The sequence below is a fragment of the Peromyscus leucopus genome, chromosome 4, assembly GCF_004664715.2.
Source record: "Peromyscus leucopus breed LL Stock chromosome 4, UCI_PerLeu_2.1, whole genome shotgun sequence".
NCBI lineage: Eukaryota > Metazoa > Chordata > Mammalia > Rodentia > Cricetidae > Peromyscus > Peromyscus leucopus.
The window spans coordinates 86,073,694-86,096,215 of NC_051066.1; the positions used below are offsets into that span (position 1 = coordinate 86,073,694).

At 37.8% G+C, this 22,522-nt stretch overlaps 1 pseudogene; it reads left to right on the forward strand.

The window, feature by feature from the left end:
- Positions 1 to 2,453: 2,453 nt before the first annotated feature.
- Positions 2,454 to 12,154, forward strand: LOC114687515 (annotated as a pseudogene).
- The last annotated feature ends 10,368 nt before the right edge of the window (positions 12,155 to 22,522 follow it).

Here is a 22,522-nt window from a genome sequence, read left to right on the forward strand (position 1 = left end):
TAATGAGGGGAAGAGAGAACAGAGGAGGGGGAGGGTCTGTGTCCAGCTCTTTAAGGGATTCCCATGCACACACACAGGTGGGCTTCCAGAGCTATGCCACCATGCGCAGATTGGTTGACCATGCTACACGCATGTAGCATGCAATCACCAGCACGCACAGATGACTTGCTGCACAAGACCCCTTGCTTAGCTCCTGAACTGCACATGTGCAGTCACACAGCTGGAGTGGCAGCAGAATCCCAACATTTCTTCTCCATAAATTCATGACTATATCAGCTACATAAGGCTTTAACATCCCTATTTGTCCTTCGGCCCTATACATTTAATCCATTCTGCATCCTATTTTACCTGAGATAAGGTTCCAATGTCTACAAATTGAGTAGAGACTTCTTGTAAAGGTCAGTTGGGAATCCCAGGAGTCTTGAGAAATTATAGATAAATCAGTATTGGTATCCAATAATCCTTCAATCTCAATCCCATTTCGTTTTTTGTTTTTATTTTTTCTTTTTTAATTTAGGCCTTTCATCAATGATGACTGTTTGCCAAAATATCCTTTTTCCAGTACTTTTAAAATCTTCAGCCGGGCGTTGGTGGTGCACGCCTTTAATCCCAGCACTCGGGCAGCAGAGCCAGGCGGATCTCTGTGAGTTCGAGGCCAGCCTGGGCTACCAAGTGAGCTCTAGGAAAGGCGCAAAGCTACACAGAGAAACCCTGTCTCGAAAAACAAAAAAAAAAAAAAAAAAAAGAAAAAAAAAAAAAAAAAAAATCTCCTGTCCTACTGATCTACTTATTTGAGCTGCTTTGCCTTAAAATACAGGAATAGTAACAATTAAGCTATTCTATCACTATTTTTTGTTTTTTGTTTTTGTTTGTTTGTTTGTTTTTGCATAGTCCTTTTTACATAAGCCATCTATAAAAACATTAAATTCCAATACTGGATTTTAAGAGGTAACTTTAGGCAATAATATGGTGTATTTTATTAAAAAAATCATTTTAAAAGAATATCTATTTTATAGGGCACAAGTAGCATTTTAAGGCAACTTTCCAGTTATAAACTGTGGAACAAATAATTTACCTGTATTTTACTTAGTTTAAAAATAATTTCATAGGTTCTTTATCAGTAAGAGATTTTTTTATGAGTTTTTAATCTTAGTAGCCACATTACATAATAAGCCAACAACCTGTTTTGTTCAGGTGTTACATTTTTAGAGAATTTAACCAAGAATTTTCAGAAAACAGTATAAAGAGGAGAGCCAAATTTTCAATAATGATAAACAGAGAAGAGCATACCCAATAATAGTTTAAAATCATGAATTTTGTTTTTTTAGTTCACTTACTATAAAAACTAAACACATATTTAACCATTAATTAGACAATCTGAAAGACCCCCACCAAAGGCCCAGACACAGTTCCCCAGAAACCCAAAAGAGCTGAGGGAAGAGATATCTTAAAAATAAACAGAACTGAGTCAGTTTCCCCTTCCTGGAGAGGGTGAAGCCAAGTGTTTTCAAAAGAACAAAAGTCAGGATGTCTGGTGGTGACCAATTAACCATGAGATGCCCCTCTCCAGAGATAACATGACCAGACCCTGGAGATGGGTTGTAAAACTCCTGACAGGGCAAACAGATAAGCTGAAATAAGACAAAGTCCAGGCCAGGGAAAAACTGGACCAATTAAGGATGGACCTGTACTAAATCCCTCCCCTCTAAGGAATTTGTGGGTTTTGCCTATAAAAACTAACTAACTTCCCCAAGAAAGAGGAACTCTCCTCCTTGTTTCATTGAGTCTGGTATGGTGGACAAGGGTTCCCTGCTAGCTTGAACTACACATGTTCGCTGAATTAAACCTTGCTATTGCAGTCTCCAGTGGTCTCTTTGGCGGTCCTAATCTGGGCAGAATATCTTGGGGATGTGTCCTGGATATCCCAGAGACCCCACTGGGACCCCCTGAGAGTCCAGAGGTTCCTTATCTTCTATTGGTAAGAGCACTCTCTGTCTTGTTTGTGTCTCTGTCTTGTTTGTGTCTCTGTCTTGTTACTTTCATTTTGTAACAGTCGACTGATTTGTACTTTTGCAGGCTCTCACTGGGACAGACGTGTCCAGACAGTGATCCTGGAGGGAAAGAAGGATGCCTCCTTCCCCGATTCAGGCAAGGGACCCCCTGGTCCCCAGCCATTTGAGGCCACCTCAGAGGTGACGTTTGGTTTCAGCAGCCTCCTCCGGAAGTGATCAGGAGCCTCTCCTGAGCATTAACTGGCCCATTAGGAATGTTTTTGGGTATCTTACCCACCCCACCCCCCGCCCCAGGAGGGAGTACTGACTTGTACTTTGTCCCAGGAAATTGTTGGTGTTTTTTTGTATCTTATTATGGTTGTGGCTTTGTTGTTTTCTCTCTTTGTTGTTCATCGTATTGGGTTCTTTCATCGTCGACTTTCTCACCAAATACACTCTACTATGGAGAAATACACCGTCGGTCTTCTATCCGCTAGACCTAACACCTCTGCTGCTCACTGGTATGGCAGCAAGCTACATCACAGGCTGCTACTTCTGGTGGACCGCAGGACAAGACTGCTGAGAAGGCTAGGTGGCCCGTGAGCATCACAGGGCCTAGGCACAGTGGATTGGGGACCCCAGCTCGCTCAGAGAGCTGTGTTGTAGGGGCTTTACAGCACAATGCATGTGGTGGCCAAGTAGGCCCAGAGGCTGCATGGGAACTAGGCATGGCTGTGTGCTAGGATGGGCTGTGGGGCCCAGATATGGCCGACAGGTTCTGACTGGGCCCCTGTGGTGCAGAGAGCTGCGGGAGCAGAGCTGGCAGGAGCCAACAGGGGCCTGGAGGAGCTCAGAATGTGACTGAACCAGGTCAGGGCGGATGGAGAACTAACTACCCCTCCAGGGTCATAGCTGAGGAGTGGCCTACAAGTCTGTGGGCTGAGCTAGGGCATGGAGTCACTTTCAGTCTGCCATTCTCGTATACTTAAAGATCTGAGGTTTACAGCAATCTTTTGTCCCCATGGTGCATGCATTTCCATCCTCTTCATCTCCCATGCTGTTGGGTGGGGCTCCCAAGACCTGTCTTGGGGCTAAAACCTGATCAGGGTCTGGCTCCAAGAATGGAATGTCACTGCCTATGTGAGGCTAACCAACAGTTTCTTGTCTGTGGTATAGTGCTGATACAAATTTAGAATTATTCTTGTTACGGTATATGCATGTATTTATAACTTTACAATATATTCTAGATTACTGAGGGAAATCACAAGAAAGACTTTGGTAAGAGTTTCTGTTTTAAAAGAAAATAAAAAGCGGAATTTGTCTGGAGTAAATGTCTGAGGGATCAAAGGAATGGACTGAGGGTACGCAAAAAGTTGTAGAAAGTCAGAGGGGATGTGATGTAAACTGTTTGTTATGGTTTCTATGATTCTGCAAACTGCTTATGTATGTATATGGACAGGTATGTGACTTGGAAATGTAAGCAAGCTTTAACTGTATGTATGTATGTGTGTAACTTAGATCCAACTGCATGTATGTGTGTAAGTAATTATTGTTTAAAAAATGTGCTTTAAACAGCAACCATGAGGCTTCCTCCATCTTGGCTGGTGACCTCATGGGCAGCCATGTGGCTGGCAGCCATCTTTTACTAAGGTTATAAAGATCTACTCGAGTTAATACCTAAATACTTATGTCTTTACCAAGTGTTCAACAGCAAGTTTCTAGAGAATTTAAATAGATGGCAACATATGTTTAATAAATAAGGTATTTGATAAATATTAAAGCTGTACATCAATGCTTTTATACACAGGAATATACCTTGCTCTGGCAGCTAAACATTGTAATTTAAGATTTACCCATGTAATAAAATGATCATAGGAAACAGCTGAGGTTTGCAAATATATGGCAGAACTAGAGTTCCAAAAAGAGTCTAGTTGCAGTGGTAGACCTTAGCAGTTTTGAAAAATGCTAGTGCCATGTAATGATCACTGGAAGCACCAGCCATAATAAAATGGAGCAGGCAGGCTATGTATGTGCTGCCAGGGGTAGGGTCAAAGAAATCATCCAAGCCTCTAAGTAAAAGAACCAAAAGGATTATAAATGAATCCCAGATATTGAACTTTGGGATTGTTTACACTTTGGAGCTGGGTTTTACTTTGTACAGATTGTGGTGATGCCATGTTTTCTCCCCCTTAAAGTAAAAAAGGTACTTTACTGCTGATATTACAGAAGACATTTGAGAGATCTTAATCTTTTAAAAATATTTTTTATAGTTAAAAACCAATGACTTAAAAATTCCTTACCCAAGGTACATTCAGGCTTAAGAATGTTGTCTAGCCTCCTTGTGTTTGTTAAGTTTGTTCTTAAAAGTGTTGTTTTAGGGTACTTATTGTAGACTGTTAGAGAACATGTCAGTCAGAGTAAGTAGTACTAATGTAATATTACAGGGAAATTTACTCATTTACTCAGACCCTTGCATATGTTTTCAGGATTGAGCTTGAAACAAGTAACTAGAAACAAAGTTTGTCTATTCAGATATATCTGGATAGCCCTCATACTTCAGAGATCTGCAGAATATGGCATTTAAATGTTGATCTAAAAGCTTATTATATCAGACAGACTTCCAGATCCTAACAGTGACCCAAGATCTCCAAAGAAGATTACATACAAGGCACCGCAACGTCTTTGCCTGAAATATGACAATGCTGACCACAGGGCAAAAAGCCCCAATGCAACGCCTACCACCAGGACCCAGCCCAGACTGTGGACAAGCAGTAGGACACTGGAATTTATTGCACCCTTTTGCCTGGTCAAGGTCAGTCTTCTGTGTTCCTATTCCATAGGAAAAATACTCTGCCTTATTGGCCTGATGGGGGAAGAAGATTGATGCTATTTTGACTGGTGCCTCCAACGCTATGGAGACCTGAGTAGGGTATGGTCCCTGTAATTGATAAGGTTGGAAGCTGCTTGGTCTGCACTCAGATATGGTTTATCCTTCATCATACCTGATAGTACTGATGGCCAGGCTAGCTCTAACTTTGTCAGCATGGCAGCATCAGACAACCAGATCCTTCTGCAAGGCTATAGCCAGGTTGTTAGCTCACCTTTTAAAAATGTTCTAAGACAGATATCCATTTTGAGATATGTTTCAGATTATTCTCCTGTTCTATGATATAATGGTTCAGAGCTTACCATTTAGGAGTCCTGATGAACTGGTAGAACAATGACTATTACTATTCAGTCACAAGCTCAACATTTTAGATTTATTTTAGATGTCATCTGACTATATCTAAATGTAAATCTAAAAGTGCTTCTCATCAAGCCAAAATTCTCTGTCCAATTTATACCTGGCTCTCTGAACAGAAGGAAAATGCACAAGCTTTTAACCCAAATATGTAGTCCTTGTTGGGACTCAAAGGTGTGAGTCTACTGCTGCTGTTTTACATTATCTGCTTTGTCTATAATATAAATTTCAGTACAGATTGGTAATAATAATGTACCTAAACTCTTATGTCATTTTGTAAGTAGGCCTCAGAGGATCAAAAGAGTCATAAAACCTAGACCCACTTCACAGAGGTTAAAAGGACCCCAAATAAGTATTTCTAAACATGGTATTTTTCCTCTCTCTTGGTCTTGGGACTACTGCTTTTCCCATTACTAAGGAATGGGACCTAAGGGTTCCAAAATAAGTTCATAAATTTTAACTTCTGTTCCTAGTTTAAATTCGTCTCAACAGATTTCCACTTGGCTGGCAGTCACCTCCAGCTTCAGTTGCTGACTACACTGTTCCAGATGACTGTGAGCTCCAAACTTGATAAAAGCTGACATGGACCAGACCTAGCTAACATGATTCTTTCCTGTCCCTATGGGGTCAGGCAGCTACATACTTGTGACAAATGTCCCTTGCCCAGTCTTTGACCAGCTTTCAGCCTTTTGGGAGTCCCTGACAATGGCACTCCAAGCAGTTACCAGAAGAGAATATTGATGGGTTCACAACATGCCCCCACAGTTGGACGTGTTTGCACATTCCCAGTGAACCTGGACACTTCTGCCTAGCCAGTTCCAGGTCAAAATAGCCATTTCCGGGTCAAGGCATCTCCTGTGACCAGGATCCATGACTTTGCATGGTTGCATTAGAGCACAAAACGCAACCATGTGATCAGCACATGTGTGAAGTAGTTACATCAACCTGTGTACGCACTTATGCCACCCAGCCTTTATAAGCCAGCACCATATTCACAGCTTTCCTTCTCTCCTCTTCCTCTTCTTCTCTACACATGTGTCTTTCCACAGGCCTGAGCACTCGTCTCTCCCTTTCATCTTAATAAAAACCCTTGTTAGAGGATCTGTCATGTTTCGTGACATTTCCTCGAAGGGTAAGAGTGCCACAAAGTAACTAACAAATATGTCATCCCATGTTCCCCCTTCAGATAAGGCTGGGTCAAAAAAACTCCCTGACATAAAGGCAAAATGGCCATTATTAACAAATTTCCAGTCTAATAGGGCCCACCATGATCCTCATTATCTTACTCATCTTCAGGCCCTGTATCCTTAACAGACTAAACAGAGGTACAATTGAGTTATACTCAGGTCAGGACCACTGAATATGAGTCATATGCACACCCCAAAGTGAAAATATGGGAATCTTTTGAATTAGAACAACTTAGGGGCCCATGATTGAACCCCTCTAGGACCATATAATGGGGGAATGAAAGACCCCCACCAAAGGCCCAGACACAGTTCCCTCAGAAACCCAAAAAAGCTGAGGGAAGAGATATCTTAAAAATAAACAGAACTGAGTCAGTTTCCCCTTCCTGGAGAGGGTGAAGTTCGGTGTTTTAAAAAGAACAAAGTCAGGATGTCTGGTGGTGACCAATTAACCATGAGATACCCCTCTCCAGAGATAACATGATCAGACCCTGGAGATGGGTTGTAAAACTCCTGACAGGGCAAACAGATAAGCTGAAATAAGACAAAGTCCAGGTCAGGGAAAAACTGGACCTATCAAGGATCCTCCCCTCTAAGGAATTTTGTGGCTTTTGCCTATAAAAACTAACTTTCCCAAGAAAGAGGAACTCCTCTCCCTGCCTCACTGAGTTGGGTATGGTGGACAAGGGTTCCCTGTTAGTTTGAACTGCACACGTGCTCTGAATTAATCCTTTTATTGCATTCTGGACATTTTCAGTCTCCAGTGGTCTCTTTAGGGGTCCTAATCTGGGCAGAAAAAATCAAGAAACAAGAACATCTCCCATACAATGAGTGACTAATATTTCTGAAAATTTAAACAGAAGTTGAATTAATCCTTTATGCCCTAACTGTAATTGTTTTTTTTTTTTTTTTACTACAAGTTGGGTTTGTTTATTTTATTTTTCTTTTTCTCATGATGAAGGGAGCATTGATAAGTTATTCCTACTATTAAGGAAAAAAAAACATTTCCCATGAAGGAATTTTTAATATTTAGAGTTATTCCCACTCTGAGGGAAAAACAAAAAACAAAGAACAAAATTCTAAACTCTGGCTCAGCTCAGGCTGCAGCACTGAGGCTGCCTGCGACCATACTTTGTCATTCAGATGCTCTATGCTGGCAGACTAATCTCTGAAAGAGCTGACAGGTAGGTAGAGCTCTGGGTTCCAGCTGTCCTCAGTTTCTTACATCAGAAAGAGGCTTTTCTTTCTCTATTTTTTACTGGGAATAGGCTTTTTCTTTTCTTTATTTTTTGTTTATGGGGCCCTTTAATTTTTAGGGCTTGATTCAAGATTTTCCCCCTTTTAACTAGGAAAATCTTTCTTGATTAAACATTTCTCCTTTTATCATTGAGAAATTTCTTGTAATTTCCTTTTCCCTTTTTTCTCTCTCTCTCTCTCTCTCTCTCTCTCTCTCTCTCTCTCTCTTGTTCCCTTTTCTTTACTGAAAAGGGCCTTTTTTTGCCTGATTTATTCTTTGTCTCAGAAGCCATTCTATTTCTATCTTTAAAAATTATGCAGTTACTGCTTTATCTTTTAACAAGCATTTTAACAACTATATATTTTGTTGCTTCTGAAATGGGAAGTTTAAATTCCCCATGACCCTGCCAATCCTGGAGTCCTCTTACCCTGAGAGCAAACTTTCCCCTAGTCCTTAAAGTGTCCAGAACCTCTGTCCTTCAACCTGAGTTGGTGTGCCAATGTTGTATTGGGTGTGGATTCACACAGGTCCATGGAAAGAAGACACAGGCACTCTAAGGGTAATTTTTTTATTTTATTTTTTTGCCTTTTCCAGCTGCAGAGGGTCAGTCTCTGGCAGATTGACTCACTGCTGCTTTGCAAAAAAACTTTTTATGGTTATACAGTTCACATCTTTAGCAACTTAATTTCCTTATACCAAAACCTCTTATCTAAGCTTCCCAAAGTGACAGTGCCAATACAATTTTTCAGGTAAGAGACATCTCAGTTTGCTGAATCCTCACCAAACCAAGTTTTGTATAGGCTTGATCCTTTAGGAAACTCTCAGATAAGATTTACATACTTCAAACAGAAGGTACTCCAGATAAAAGGTAGCAGTCACAAAAGGCAAATCAAAGCTGGGTGCTAACATTCCAGAATCTGCAGAAACTACCCTAAGAACCCCAATGGGGTCAAAGACCAGCACATAAAACCAGATACACTGAACCTGATAGAAAATAAAGTGGAATAGAAGTAAATACATCAGCCCATGGGACGATATTCTGAACAGAACACCCACAGTGTATGCACTAAAATCAATAATTAATAAATGGAACTTCATGAAACTGAAAATCTTCTGCAAGGTAAAAGACATTATAAATAGGAAAAAAACATCAGCCTACAGGATGAGAGAATATTTTTACTAACTCCACATCCAATAGAGGATTCTGATCCAAAATATATAAGAACTCAAGAAAACAGATATCAGAACTCCAAATAATTCATTTAAAAATGGGGTAGAGCCAAAACTCTGATCGAAGTCCTCTGCTTCACCAGAGGTTCTGCCAGCAACAGAACTCCAGATAGGTCACATACCCAGAGAACTCCTCTCCCTCTCAGTACCTGCCCAGCCTTCCCCTGAATATCCCTACCCTCCTCGTCACCATTGTTGTCATTCTGGCTTACCCCTTGGGGTCCTGCCCTGCATCCTGACATAAAACCTCCTTTCAGGAAAAAAACTCTCCCTTCTTCTTCCTCTTCCCCTTCCTCCCTTTCTTGCCATGAGGTGTGCACACCTCCACTTTCTCTCTTTCTCTCCCTTTCTCTCTCCCTATCTATCTATCATCTATCTATCTATCTATCATCTATCTATCTATCTATCTATCTATCTATCTATCTATCTATATCTCTGTCTCTCTCTTATAATAAACTCTGCACATGGATGCTGTGTCTGCATGGTATGAGTAACTTTCCACTGCACCACATCACTTGCCACCACATCTACATGGCATGTCTCCCTCAGCCACTGGGACACTTTGGCCAAACGCACCAAGGTCTCCCACATTCCATATTAATACATTAGTGCTACATGACTTAGCAGGTACTCCCTGGATTTTCTCCTACCAGCCAGCAGTCTGAGAAACACTGGGACCCTGTACCATCTAACACCATCACTTTTCCGACTGGAGGGCAGGACCTCTGGGACTCTTCACCCTATCAGTAAGTGTCCTCCCTTCCTTTCTGGCCATTTTCCAGGAGTGAGGATTCCTCTCATCTCTCAGTCATGGTTTCTTGAAGTTCTGGTACCAGCAACCACATGTTCCAGGCCCTGCCCTCAGGCCCTTGTCCCTATGTGATGGCATATAGGACAACTTGTACCTACTCAGTACCCCACAGCTCATAGTCTTTGGATGATGATCCACTGGCTATCTTGAGCCATTGTGGGTCCTCACTGACCCTCTGGGATGCTGGAGGTCTGTCTGTCTGTTGGCCCTTCTCCCTCACTGTGGAAAATGCACCTACCATCAACCTCTATCCAGGCTCTAGCCTGCTGGAGTCCATCCTTATCTCTACTCCCTCATGCTGCTCCAGTCTCCACCAAAGCAGTTATATCATCACCTGTGACCAGGTCCCTAACCACAACATGTGCACCCTTCAAAATTGATTGCCAGGCAAAGCTCATTTTCTTTGCCTGTCCCTTGCCTCTAATTCCTGTCCTTGTCTGTTATTTCATCCCTTGCTTCTTCTCTCTCTCTGTTACCAGGTCCTCATCCACCTGTTCCACCCATGGAAACTGGCATCACCATTTCCCTACAGTTGCCTGTCCCTCTTGCCCAACAGGATTCCAACTGACCAGGGAAGGGGTGAGCAGAGGTGCAGAACCTAGAGAGACTCTTTTCTGGAATGAATCATCAAAGAAACAAATCATTCTGTGGTGACTGAATTTATTTTTATTGGACTCTGATCCTCAAGAAGTTCAGATCTTCCTGTTTGCACTCTTTTTTGTTTTCTATGTAGGAATTCTGTTTGGTTACCTCCTTTTTGTCAAAACAGTGACTTTTGATTCCTACCTCCACTCTCCTATGTTCTTCCTGTTCTACCATTCACTAATGGATCTGTCTCTGTCCTCTGTCACAGCTCCCAAGATGATTGCTGACTTTTTCAGCAAATGCAAAGTCATCTCTGTCAAGGACTGTCTTGCACAGATATTTCTCCTTCACTTCTTTGGTGGGAGTGAGCTGATGATCCTCATAGCCCAGGCCTTTGAGAGATTTGCAGCAATCTGTAAGCCTCATACACTACAGTTATGTGTGGCAATGTATGTGTTGGCATTGTGGCTGCTGCATGGGGAATCGGCTTCCTACACTCAGTGAGTCAATTAGCCTTTGCAGTGAACTTACCCTCTTATGTTACCAATAAGGTTGACAGCTTTTATTGTGACCTTTTTAGAGTAATCAAACTTGCCTGTGCAGACACGTACAGGTTACACATCATGGTCATGGCCAACAGTGGTATACTCACTGTGTGTTCTTTTGTTCTCCTAATCATCTCCTACACTATCATTCTAATGACCATCCAGCGCCGCCCTTCTGATAGATCATCTAAGGCTCTGTCCACACTGACTGCTCACATCACAGTAGTTCTTTTGTTTTTTGGACCCTGTATCTTTATTTATGCCCGGCCCTTTCCCATCAAATCATTAGACAAATTCCTTGCTGTGTTTTACTCTGTGGTCACTCCTCTCTTGAACCCCATTATATACACATTGAGGAACACAGAGATGAAAATTACAATGAGATGTCTGAGACAATGGAATTTAAAACTTTGGGTAAAGTCTTAGATCTTCTGTAGCCATGAGACTGAGATAATGAGAAAAGTAAGTTATTAAATTCTTTGGCAAACCTTATAATGATTTAACACTCCATTTTTACCTCACTTAGTAATTGATAAAGAAGGTTCTCATATTGTCTCAATTTATTCTATGTGATCATACCTTATATTTTTATATAGTTTCCAAATTAGTAATGCTAATTCAAAATACCATTTCATTAATTTTTAGAGCAATTCAAGGTATTATGTTATTATTTTTGCACAACTGAGACTGTCTGGATACTTGGGGTTTAGAGATAATAAAAGATATAAGCTGGACTATTTTACATTTAGAAAATTTTATTTGGCTCATTTTCCATAGCAATATTAGAAAAGAATTACTACCCACTTTACTGAAACAATGTATTTAGTTATGTGTTTATATGCCAACTCTTTGAGATTTATAAATGATATTCCTACTTAGTAACCATAGCTCCTACTACTATAACAAATCATAATCTATTAGCTCATTATCAGGTGTGTTAGAAAGACTGAACTTTCCAATATTGTTTGCCTTCAAGTTACTCAAAAACCTGTGGTACAACTGGTTGTAAAGCAGTGAAAAGAATTAAGAATCTTCCAGCCTCTTACCATGTACATTTTTCATTTTCCATTTTAAAGTCAGAAGACACAGGTTCAATTCGACTTAAGCCTTACTAAACATGAGTCTGAATGGTTACTAATTTTCCTTTTGTAATGCTTGGTTTTCACATTAGTAAAAAGGAGATCATGATATGTATTACAGTTATTATGAGAAGTAATGAAATAGTACAGATATATAAGACAATATAAATATGTTTACACATTTACCACTCAGTGAATATTTTGTTGAATATAATATCCATGTGAATTTTGTGAATTTTGTTAATTTTTGTGAGTATAATAATGTGGTGGTATTGTGTTCCCCAAAATATTGTGTACCTTAATAAACTTATCTGGGGTCAGAGAACAGAAAAGCCACTAGTTAGGCAGTGATAGCACACGCCTTTAATCCTAGCATTCCAGAGGCAGAAATCCATTTGGGATCTCTGTGAGTTCAAGGCCACATTGGAAACAGCCAGGCATGGTGACTCACGCCTTTAATCCCAGAAAGCAAGCCTTTAATCCTAGGGAATGATGGTAGAAAGCAGAAAGGTATATAAGGCATGAGGACCAGAAACTAGAAGCATTTGGCTGGTTAAGCATTTGGCTGGTTAAGCATTTGACTGGTTAAGCATGTGGCTGGTTAAGCATGTGGCTGGTTAAGCTTCAGGCTTTCCAGCAGCAGTTCAGCTGAGAGCCATTGGGATGAGGACACAGAAGCTTCCAGTCTGAGGAAACAAGACCAGATGAGAAGTTGACCAGGTGAGGTTAGCTGTGGCTTGTTCTGTCTCTCTGATCCAGCAGCATGGACCCCAATAACTCGCCTCGGGTTTGATTTTATTAATAAGAACTTTTAAGATTCCTGCTACATAATATCCATGTTAATATTGTTTTATGTTAGCATATTCAAGAGTTTTCAAACTTTAGTATTTTACAACTCCCTACAGGGACATTACACATTCTGATCTTAGCAGATGTTTATTTGGAGCATTATATTTACAATTAAAATGGGTACATACATGTGCAAATGTGTATATTTGTATGCATACTAATGTACACATACTCTTCAATTCTAATGAGGAATTCTAAAGGCCAGGATAAAAGTAAAGGAAACACTAAGTTTTTAAAAAATAACAAATGTTTCTGCCAACTCTTTTACCTTTCCAGTGGTTGTCATGGAAGCAGGCTAAAGTTGAATGTCACATGTTCTGAGGAACAAGCAACATAGCTGAATGATTTGTAATCTGGAATGAATGAATAAATAAATGAATGAATGAATGAATGAATGGAAATGGAATTTAAGATAATAAAGGGTTTGAAAAAGTGTCTACTTGAGAGAAAAAATAGTACAAATATCCATCAAGATACTAATCACATCAAAAGCTTACATATTATTTAATCAGTGATAAAACAAAGGAGTTAATTATAAATTAGTGGAACAGCGGGGGTAATGTGGAGCATGAGTTATTGAATCTAGTCATCATTTCAGAGAATAATTTCTATATAAACTCAAGACGTGAATCTGTTTAAAAATGATGCAAATACTTTTAAATTGAGTTAATATTTTTATAATTCATAAATGTAATTAAGTTTTCTGATAACAATATACATTATTAATTTTAAAGCTAGATTAAACTACGTAAAAAAGATGAATTAATAGCACAGCAAGAGTAATAACTTTATTATTTAAAGAACAGACATTATTTTATATATATATAACTTTCATGAACTCAACAATCTAATAGAAAATTGGGCAAAGATATAATCTTACAGTTTATGTGTAAGATGAAAACCGTATTTACAAGAAAAATGATTACATAGTTTCATGCTAAAAATACATGCATATAAAATTATATGGTAATGTTAGTCCTGGCTTATGAGATACATGGTCTCAATATTTAATAGGACAAACTAAGATAGGAGCCATAGAGAAAGAAAAATTGCTAACTGTACTCTTGGTGAGAACATACAATGGAGCAACTCATGTCTGTGGCCAAAAGATAACATGTGACTAAGCTGTAATGTAGTTTTACTTCTATCCAAGAGCTATCTTATCAAAACTACAGATATCAAAAGTATCACATCAAATGATAAAGTAATAAATGAAAAATGATGAAATAATACTGAAATAAAGACCAGTAACAATTCTTTGCTTAAATTACAATCATGGAATAGTAAACAACTACAAAACAATTTTTTTTCTCCAAATGCTACACTGGAGCAATCTACAAAACATTGATTAGGTGATGTTAATAAGGTGTCAAAGGGTCTCTAAAGAATGCTAAGTTTATGTTAAAACACAGATACATACATGTGTGATTTCATGAATATTTAATAAAGCATTTTAAATGATGAAATTGTTTTCATCAGCAAGAATAAGGAAGGTTATAATCTAGTCTTAACTAAACTTATTTTATAATTTGACTTGAGAATCAAAGCAGTTTTACATAATTAAAAATAAAGTAATTAGCACTATGGAGATGCTAGCCAAGCAAGCGCAACTACTTAAATTAAACTCCTATGACCCATGTGGAAAGGTTGAACCTAATGGTATATGCGTCTGTTCCCAGCTCTGGGGATCACTAGCCAGACAACCTAAATTAACAGTGAGTAAGAGACACTGCTTTAAAAACCAAGATGAATACCTCCAGACGTGTCCTATGACCATTACATACATATGCACATGTGCATACACGGTTCCACACACATCAGCCTCTGTATTGAGCACACACACACACACACACACACACACACACACACACACACACCACTATGTGGATCTGGTGGGGATTCATGGAGAAAGGGCTATGAATGAACATTGTATGAAATTCTCCAAAAATTAATATTAAAAGTAAAATATAAAGCATTTTACAATCTCTGAAAGACCAAGTTTCAACAAAAATACTTGATTTAATGATATTTCACTTAAGTGATACAATATCAATGAAAAGAAACAATTTACAAATGAAAAACATGCAGAGTTAAAACGTCTATAAGTTGATAATATTACTTTTCTTTTCTAAAAACACTTATTTGAATAAGACAAATAAGTAAATTATTAATACTAATAGTAAAAATATTCAGAACTAAAATAATGAAATTTTTTTCTTTAATTTTAATTATAAACATATCATTTTAATTTAATAAAATATAAGTTCTCAAGTGTGTCCTCCAAAAAAAAATTATTGAGTCTGAAAAGAAGAGAATCATATCTAATATCCTTGTGTTGTTATCAAGTACTATTTGTCACTGAAAAAAACTTCAAATCTTGGGTAAATTGTTGATCCTAGGTTTGCACTATAACATGCAAGATTGTTCTGTAACTTCTGTATTTTACTTTTTGAGACAGAGTATCATACCATGTAATTAAGACTGGCCTACAATTCATCATGTAGTCCATACTGCCTCAAATTTAAGAAAATATACCTAATTTACACTCCCAAGTGCTGAATATAGGCATGTACCACCACATACAGATCCAAACAATTTTCCCTATCACAGTTAAAGGAACCTAATTCCTACTATAAAATTAAAATAAAACTGGAAAAAAACTAAAATACTCTGCCAAGAAATGGTCCATATGAGGATCAGTGAGGCAATGATGAGCATAATTTGAAGCATTAGCACATAAAAATATTCACACAATGATTGTCAAAATAAAACAATGAAAGCCAGGCAATGGTGGCACACACCTTTAATCTCAGAATTTGGGAGGCAGAGCAAATCGATCTCTGTGAGTTTGAGGCCAATCTGGTCTACTGAGAGAGTTCGAGAACAGCCAAGGCTACACAGAGAGACTCTGTCTCAAAAAAACTGAAATAAATAATAAATAATTAAATAAATAAAAGTTAAATAAAAATAATTAAAATGACATTTTCCTTTCCTTTGATGGAATTAGCAAGCTTATTAAATGTTCTGAAACTTCTTGGGTTCTTGCATTAAATATTACAAAACCAAAATATTCTGTAATGTGATTATTAAAAAGGAAGACAGAATCAAGTATATATTCTTTCATATTTTCAGTTTGAGAAGAGGTAATTACATAGCTCAGAAATAAATGTTTTAGGAAAATTCAAATTAGTAATTCAAATTTGTAATCATGAGAATAGAAAATTAATAACTATAAACAATACAAACTAAAATTATTAGGTAACAGTTTTACAATAACATTTACAAAAGATAGATAAGCAGGCAACTGAACACATGGATCAGGATCCATATCATGTAAGTAAAATATATAAAGTAAGTATTAATTAGCATATTCAATTTACATTCTCTATCTAATGACCTTCTATTAGTATTATACACAAAAGAGAATCTGAAAAATACTAGATAGACTCAATAACATATCATTGAAGTTGAATGGTCATAGGGGCAAATAAACTGGAATATTCATCAAATTCAAGGAGTGAAAAAACAGTTGTGAAGAATTGGTACAGACTGAAAGGTCATTAACCACTGTTATGGGTTGAAGAAGACACAAGATGTAGAATAAGTTAGACACACAAAATAGGAGCAAGATAAAAGCCACATGATAGAAGATAGATAAATTAACCCATATGGGTTATAAGAGCTAGTGGGACATGCCTAAGCCAAGGCTGAGCTTTCATAATTAATAATTAGTCTCCATTTCATTCTTTGTAAGCTAGCATGCCAAAGAAAAGTACAATTACATATGGCATCCAATGTGGGGGCACATATTTCCACATAGGACCTGAGAAAGTGTTTTCTAAAGTTCCAAACACACAAACTTGGAGACATATATGGCTTCCTAGTCCCACAGTTTCTCAGGCAGGCCATGATGTACACAGATGCAACTCCCAGCTGGTGCTTGCAGGCTTGAACCAGCTAGCACCAAATGTGGAGCCCTTGGCGGGTTTTAGGCTTGATTCATGTTGTGAGAGAAGGCTGCAGGTCAGCAGTAAAATGGTCCAAACTGAGAAAACACTTTATACAAATACAGTAAAAAATGAGCACAGACAGTCATAGAAAAAATCATTTAAAAATAATGGCAAAATTTTTAAACAAAGAGTAAAGTAAGAGAAAAAGAATAAGCCACATAAGAATGGGAAATACATAGGGCATCTGAATCCAATGTGGTACTTTGTTGACTTTAAATTTTTAAATACTGATGAGAAAGGAACAAAAGCTGCTGAGAGACATTGGATAATAGAAAAAACTACTGATAAATCAGTCTATGTCCTTTAAAGATGTTTTGACCTCAGAATGGTAGCCAGGATATTTATTACACAGGGGATGAGTTTTTGCTTTTGTTTCCATAGGAAATGAAGAAAAGCTATGGATTCCTTCAAAGTCAATAGAGATCAATCAGATATTTTTATGTACTGATGCATCAACTTATTATGCTCATCATTACCTTACCAATACTCATATGGACCACTTCTTGTTACTGGTAGAGGAAGCTTGGGTGACTGTCCAGGCAGCTAGATGTCTCTGTCATTTCTATATTTTTTTGAAGTTGTTTTCTCTGCACTTTGTTGTTACTTGAGCAATATGATATCCTTCTCATATCTTTTATGGGGTTGAAGACTAAGTAGTTATATTTGTAGTTTTTCTTTTTACCAAATTCAGAAAAGTAACTTATGTAATAGATGTGAAGTTTATAAGGATGAAAAACATAAAAGCTTAAGTAGTTTATCTAAAAAAGATGTTTTAAGGTTGAGAAAGATGCTTTTAGGATGGTAATTTAAGTTATGATAGAAAATGGTTTAGGTATAAAACTATAAATTCATCAAGATAAGATAGATAATAGAGTATTTTCTCTGAATATGCCAGATATAAATGGATTAAATATTGTGAATGTAATTATTACCTGATAATTGTTCTTATCATATATAGTTTTACTAGGTTAAGTTAAAACCTTTCCTTTTTATTTAGACAAAAAGGGGGAAATTGTTGTAGAATGTTTGTAAACTGTGTGAAGATGCTGTGATTGGTGCAATAAAAAGCTGAGCAGCTGATAGCTAGGCAAGAGAGATAGGCAGGAGTTCCAGGCAGATAGAGGAAGAGGAGACAATCAAGGTGCATAGGAGATACCATGAAGACACAGAACAAGTCAGACACACAAAATGAGAGAGAGGTAAAATCTAGAACACAGATTAATAAAAATATGGGCTAATTTAAGCTATAAGAGCCATTGGGACAAGCCTACACTAAGGCTGAGCTTTCATAATTAATAAGTCTCCGTGTCATTATTTGTGAGCTGTTGACCCAAAGAAAAATCTGATTACAAATTACTGCAATACTGAGCATTATCATGATTCTTATTTGTGCAAGTCAATTTAAATGAAATTTTTAGACAATCATTAAAATTTGAGTAACCAGCAAGTATTTGATTACAACAAATGTAGACAGGCAGAGATAGCAGCAAACAAATGATAGAGGGGAAGAAGGAAAGAAGTTAAAGGCAGGGAGAAGAAGAGGGAGGAAAGAAGGGAATTACAGAATGAAGATTTTAGAGAAAAATGATGGAGATTGAGATGGACCTAACATCTTACTTAACATATTACCATGACGATTTTGTTTTTATGATTTTACAAAAGTACAGCTATTTTTATTGTCAAAAATATTATAAAGACAGGATTTCTATCTTTTTTCCTTCCTCCCCTCCCCCAATCTCTCTCCCCTAACCTTCTCTCTCCCCTAGATCTACTCCCCACCCCTGACCCCCCACCACTGCTTGAAAAGAGTAGGCCTCCCAGAGACATCAATGAAATACCACATAACAAGCTACAATAAGACCAGACACATACCATCACATCAAGACTGGACAAGGCAATCAAGTAAGAGAAAAAGTGTCCCATAAGTAGGCAAAAGAGTCAGAGACAGGCCCCCTTTCCCACTGTTAGGAATCCCACAAGAACACCAAGCTGCTCAGTCATAATATAAATGCAGAAGACCTAGAGGCTCCCTGATCTCTGTGAGACCCCATGAGTCCAGTCAATTGACTCTGTGGGCCCTCTTCCTGTGGTGTCCCAGATGCCTCTGGCTTCTCAGATCCTCCCTTACCACCACCCCCCCATTATCCACAGAACTTCTCAAGCTCTGCCTAATATTTTCTGTGTGACAGCATCTTCTCCCATAAGTCACTGGATGAAGTCTCTCTGGTCTCTTTGATGAGGGTTCTCTAGCCTCTGGTCCCAGAATATTTTACAGGCAGAACAAACTATAAGACAAAAGTTTTGTGGCTGGCTGGGTGTCCTGATACCTCCACTTGAGACCTTGCCTGGTTATGGAAGACAGATGATTCATGCTCTGTGTGCCACATTACTAGGAATCTTTGCTAGGGTTATTCTCATAGATTCCACAGAGTTTCCATTGCAGTAGGTTTCCACCTTGCCCCTTATGGAAATGTCCCCCAATTCTAGTCATTTCTTCCAGTATTTTCTCTCTCTCACACCCCTCAATTGATTGCTACTGTTTCCAACCTCACCTGCCCCCAGCCCACACTTGAAATCTATTCTATTTCCCCTTCCAGGGAGATTCTTTTGTCCCCTCTTAAGCCCTCCTTGTTAACTTCTCTGGGTCTGAGGACCATAGCATGATTACCTTTTTCTTCACAACTAATATCCACCTATAAATGAGTACATTCTATGTTTTTCTCTCTTGGTCTGGTTACCTCACTCATGATGATTTTTAATAGTTCCATCTATTTGCTTGCAAATTTCATGATGTCATTGTTTTTGACAGCTTAGTAATACTCCATTATGTAAATGTATCACATTTGCTTTATCCATTATTCAGTGGAGGGACATTTAGATTGTTTCCAGTTTCAGACCATTATGAATAAAATTCTTGATTGAATCAAACTTTGGAAAGATTCAAATTTGACTTGGTTAATTTTACATGTGTATATTGTCAAACCCCAGTAATGGTCTATTTTGTAATGCTTGTCTTGGTGTTTCTGTGGGATTTTTAGGTGAAATTAGCATTTTGATCAGTAGATTTCTGAGTAAAATTCATTACCATCTATAAAGCAAAATCTTTAGTCTCTCACTTGAACCTAGTAAGAGAAAAAAAAAGTTTGAACTCTGCATTGAGATACTCTTGGAATTCATGAGATCCAAACATTAACTATGCCAATTTTTCCCTTGGTATTCACCATATTCAATCTGACAAGTGATTTGTGGCATCCTCAACAAATGACATGACTAGTTGAGCAGGTTCTTCAAAAATAAATACACACAAACATACAAAAAGCTGGGGTGGGTGAATACGGTAGAGAATGACCGACAAAGAAAGATAAGACAGGGAAAGAGAGATTTTTTTCTGTCTCTGGGAATCCCTATTATATTGTTCCCTTATTTCACTCATCTACTTTTTGTTTTATTTATTTCCATTTATAAAAGTTAGACTTCTTGTGTTTGTTTATTTGGATTGTCACTTCTTCTAGTCAATTTTATACCTTTATTGAAGTATAATTAGTGAATTAAAAGTGTGTATATTTAAGATGAAGAACAATGATATGATATGTTTATACTCCATGAAATAATCTCCATAATCAAGCTAATGAACATATTGGACTTTTTAAAGTTACCAGTGATTTTGTGTATATGTATGCAGGGAAAAGTCATTGGAACCCACCCCTGTTCAAGCAATTTTGAAATGTACAGCATTGTTTAAATGTAATGGAAGTGGGTCTCCTGCAGTGGTACCTATTGTATAACAAACTCTTCCAGGCCCCAACCCACATGGCCAGAAGTGGTAAAAAATCTGACTCTTGAAGTTCTACACACTTCACCCAAGACACTCTCCACCAACTCTCTGTCCAATATGCCCCATCATTACTCAACCCAAACTGTACCATGACCCTGCTAAGCCTTGAGTACTGATGACAAGATCTGGATGCAATTCTACCTCTCTTATTATTCTGTTCACTTTACTCCAAAAATCTCACTAAACCTTCAACCCCACTGTCCTCCATTGGAACTTCAGCCAAATGGTCTAAAATTTTATTTTTAAAAAATCCAACCAACAGCCTAACTCTAGAAGCCAAAATCTATCATAAAACCACAAACAATATTAGAATAATACGTCCCAAGAAATCACCAATCACATAGCAATTGTCCCCAACAAGAACAATTTGGAAGCAAAGACAGTTGAAGCTACCCTGGGCAAAAAGAAAAATGTTCCTTGGGTTATTATACATGAGCTCAAGTTACACTACAGAGCCATGGTAATCAAAGCTCCATGACAATGGCATCAATGCTTGCCAAGATATAAATAAAGAAAATATAAAAGATTTTTTATTAACTCAAAAAATTGCAGTGACCTGATTTTCACCAAAAATGCCAAAAAATGTATAGTAGACAAAAGATAGAATGTCAGACAATTATTGTTGGGAAAACTAGATACCTACTTGGAGAAGAATGATATTAAAACCTTATATCTCATCATGAAAATAAAACTCCAATTTAAAAAAGAAAAATACCTTACATAAGATATGAAACTCTTAAACTATTCAAATGGCTATGAAGTTTAACCAGCATTATAGTATCAAGCACAAATTCTCTTCCATAGAAAAGCATCCAGAATATAGTTACTTACCCTATCAGTGTAATGCCATTATTACAGTAGTAGATACATCTTGCCAGTTAAGTTTGTATTTTCCCATCAGGATCTAGAGTTGAGTAAGAACACTGAAGTCTTTTCTTCCCCTGTGCCCTGTGAATCTTTTGGCAACATGAATGCTATTGAATAGGAGGAATTTAGGTCTATTTCTCTGTGTCCTGAAACCAAGGTATGCTGCTGTGGATATTGTTCTATATAAATAAAACACTGATGGCCAGTGACCAGGCAGGAAGTAGGTGGGACAAGGAGAGAGGAGAATTCTGGGAAGTGGAAGGCTGAGGGAGAGACACTGCAGCCACCGCCAGGACAAGCAGCATGTGAAGACTCTGGTAAGCCACCAGCCACGTGGCAAGGTATAGATTTATAAAAATGGGTTAATTTAAGATAAAGGAACAGTTAGCAAGAAGCCTGCCACAGCCATACAGTTTATAAGTAATGAGTGTCTGAGTGGAGTAATGAGTAATGAGTGTCTTATTTTATAAGTGGATTGTGGGGACTGCGGGGCTTGGGGAACCTGGAGAAAAGCCCTCCAGCAATAGTATGCTGTTTATTCATCAACAGCATCTTTCTTTATAGCAATGGTGGGCAAACAAGGGCAAAGACAATAGTTGATGATGTTGAGCTACATCTGCAGCCTCACTGACCAACTGCAATGTATGTGGACTTACAAATATTTTTGTTAAATGTCTCATGTGTGTTTAGCACTGAATAAAATATAGTACTTTAAATAATTAATCAGTGGACTTATGGACATAGTCTTCATAGAGATTAAATTTCATTATATTATAAGGTATTAAATAATTATTTAAAGGCTAATTTTTGGTGCTTGATTGAGATAAATTAGAAATCTCATTGATATTTATACATTTTCTTATAACGCTTTATTTATCTAATTAAAATAACTAAGAAAGGTTCAGTGCTGTTCCTTGTGCAGTTTATGATTTTGTTTCATCTTTTCTTAATGTTTATTATGTCCACCCCATTAGTGTTTTAGTAGATAACTTTGATGAGGCAAAATTAATGATGTTGGACATTTGGCAAAGGGAGTGAATAATTTGGGGTATTTAGTG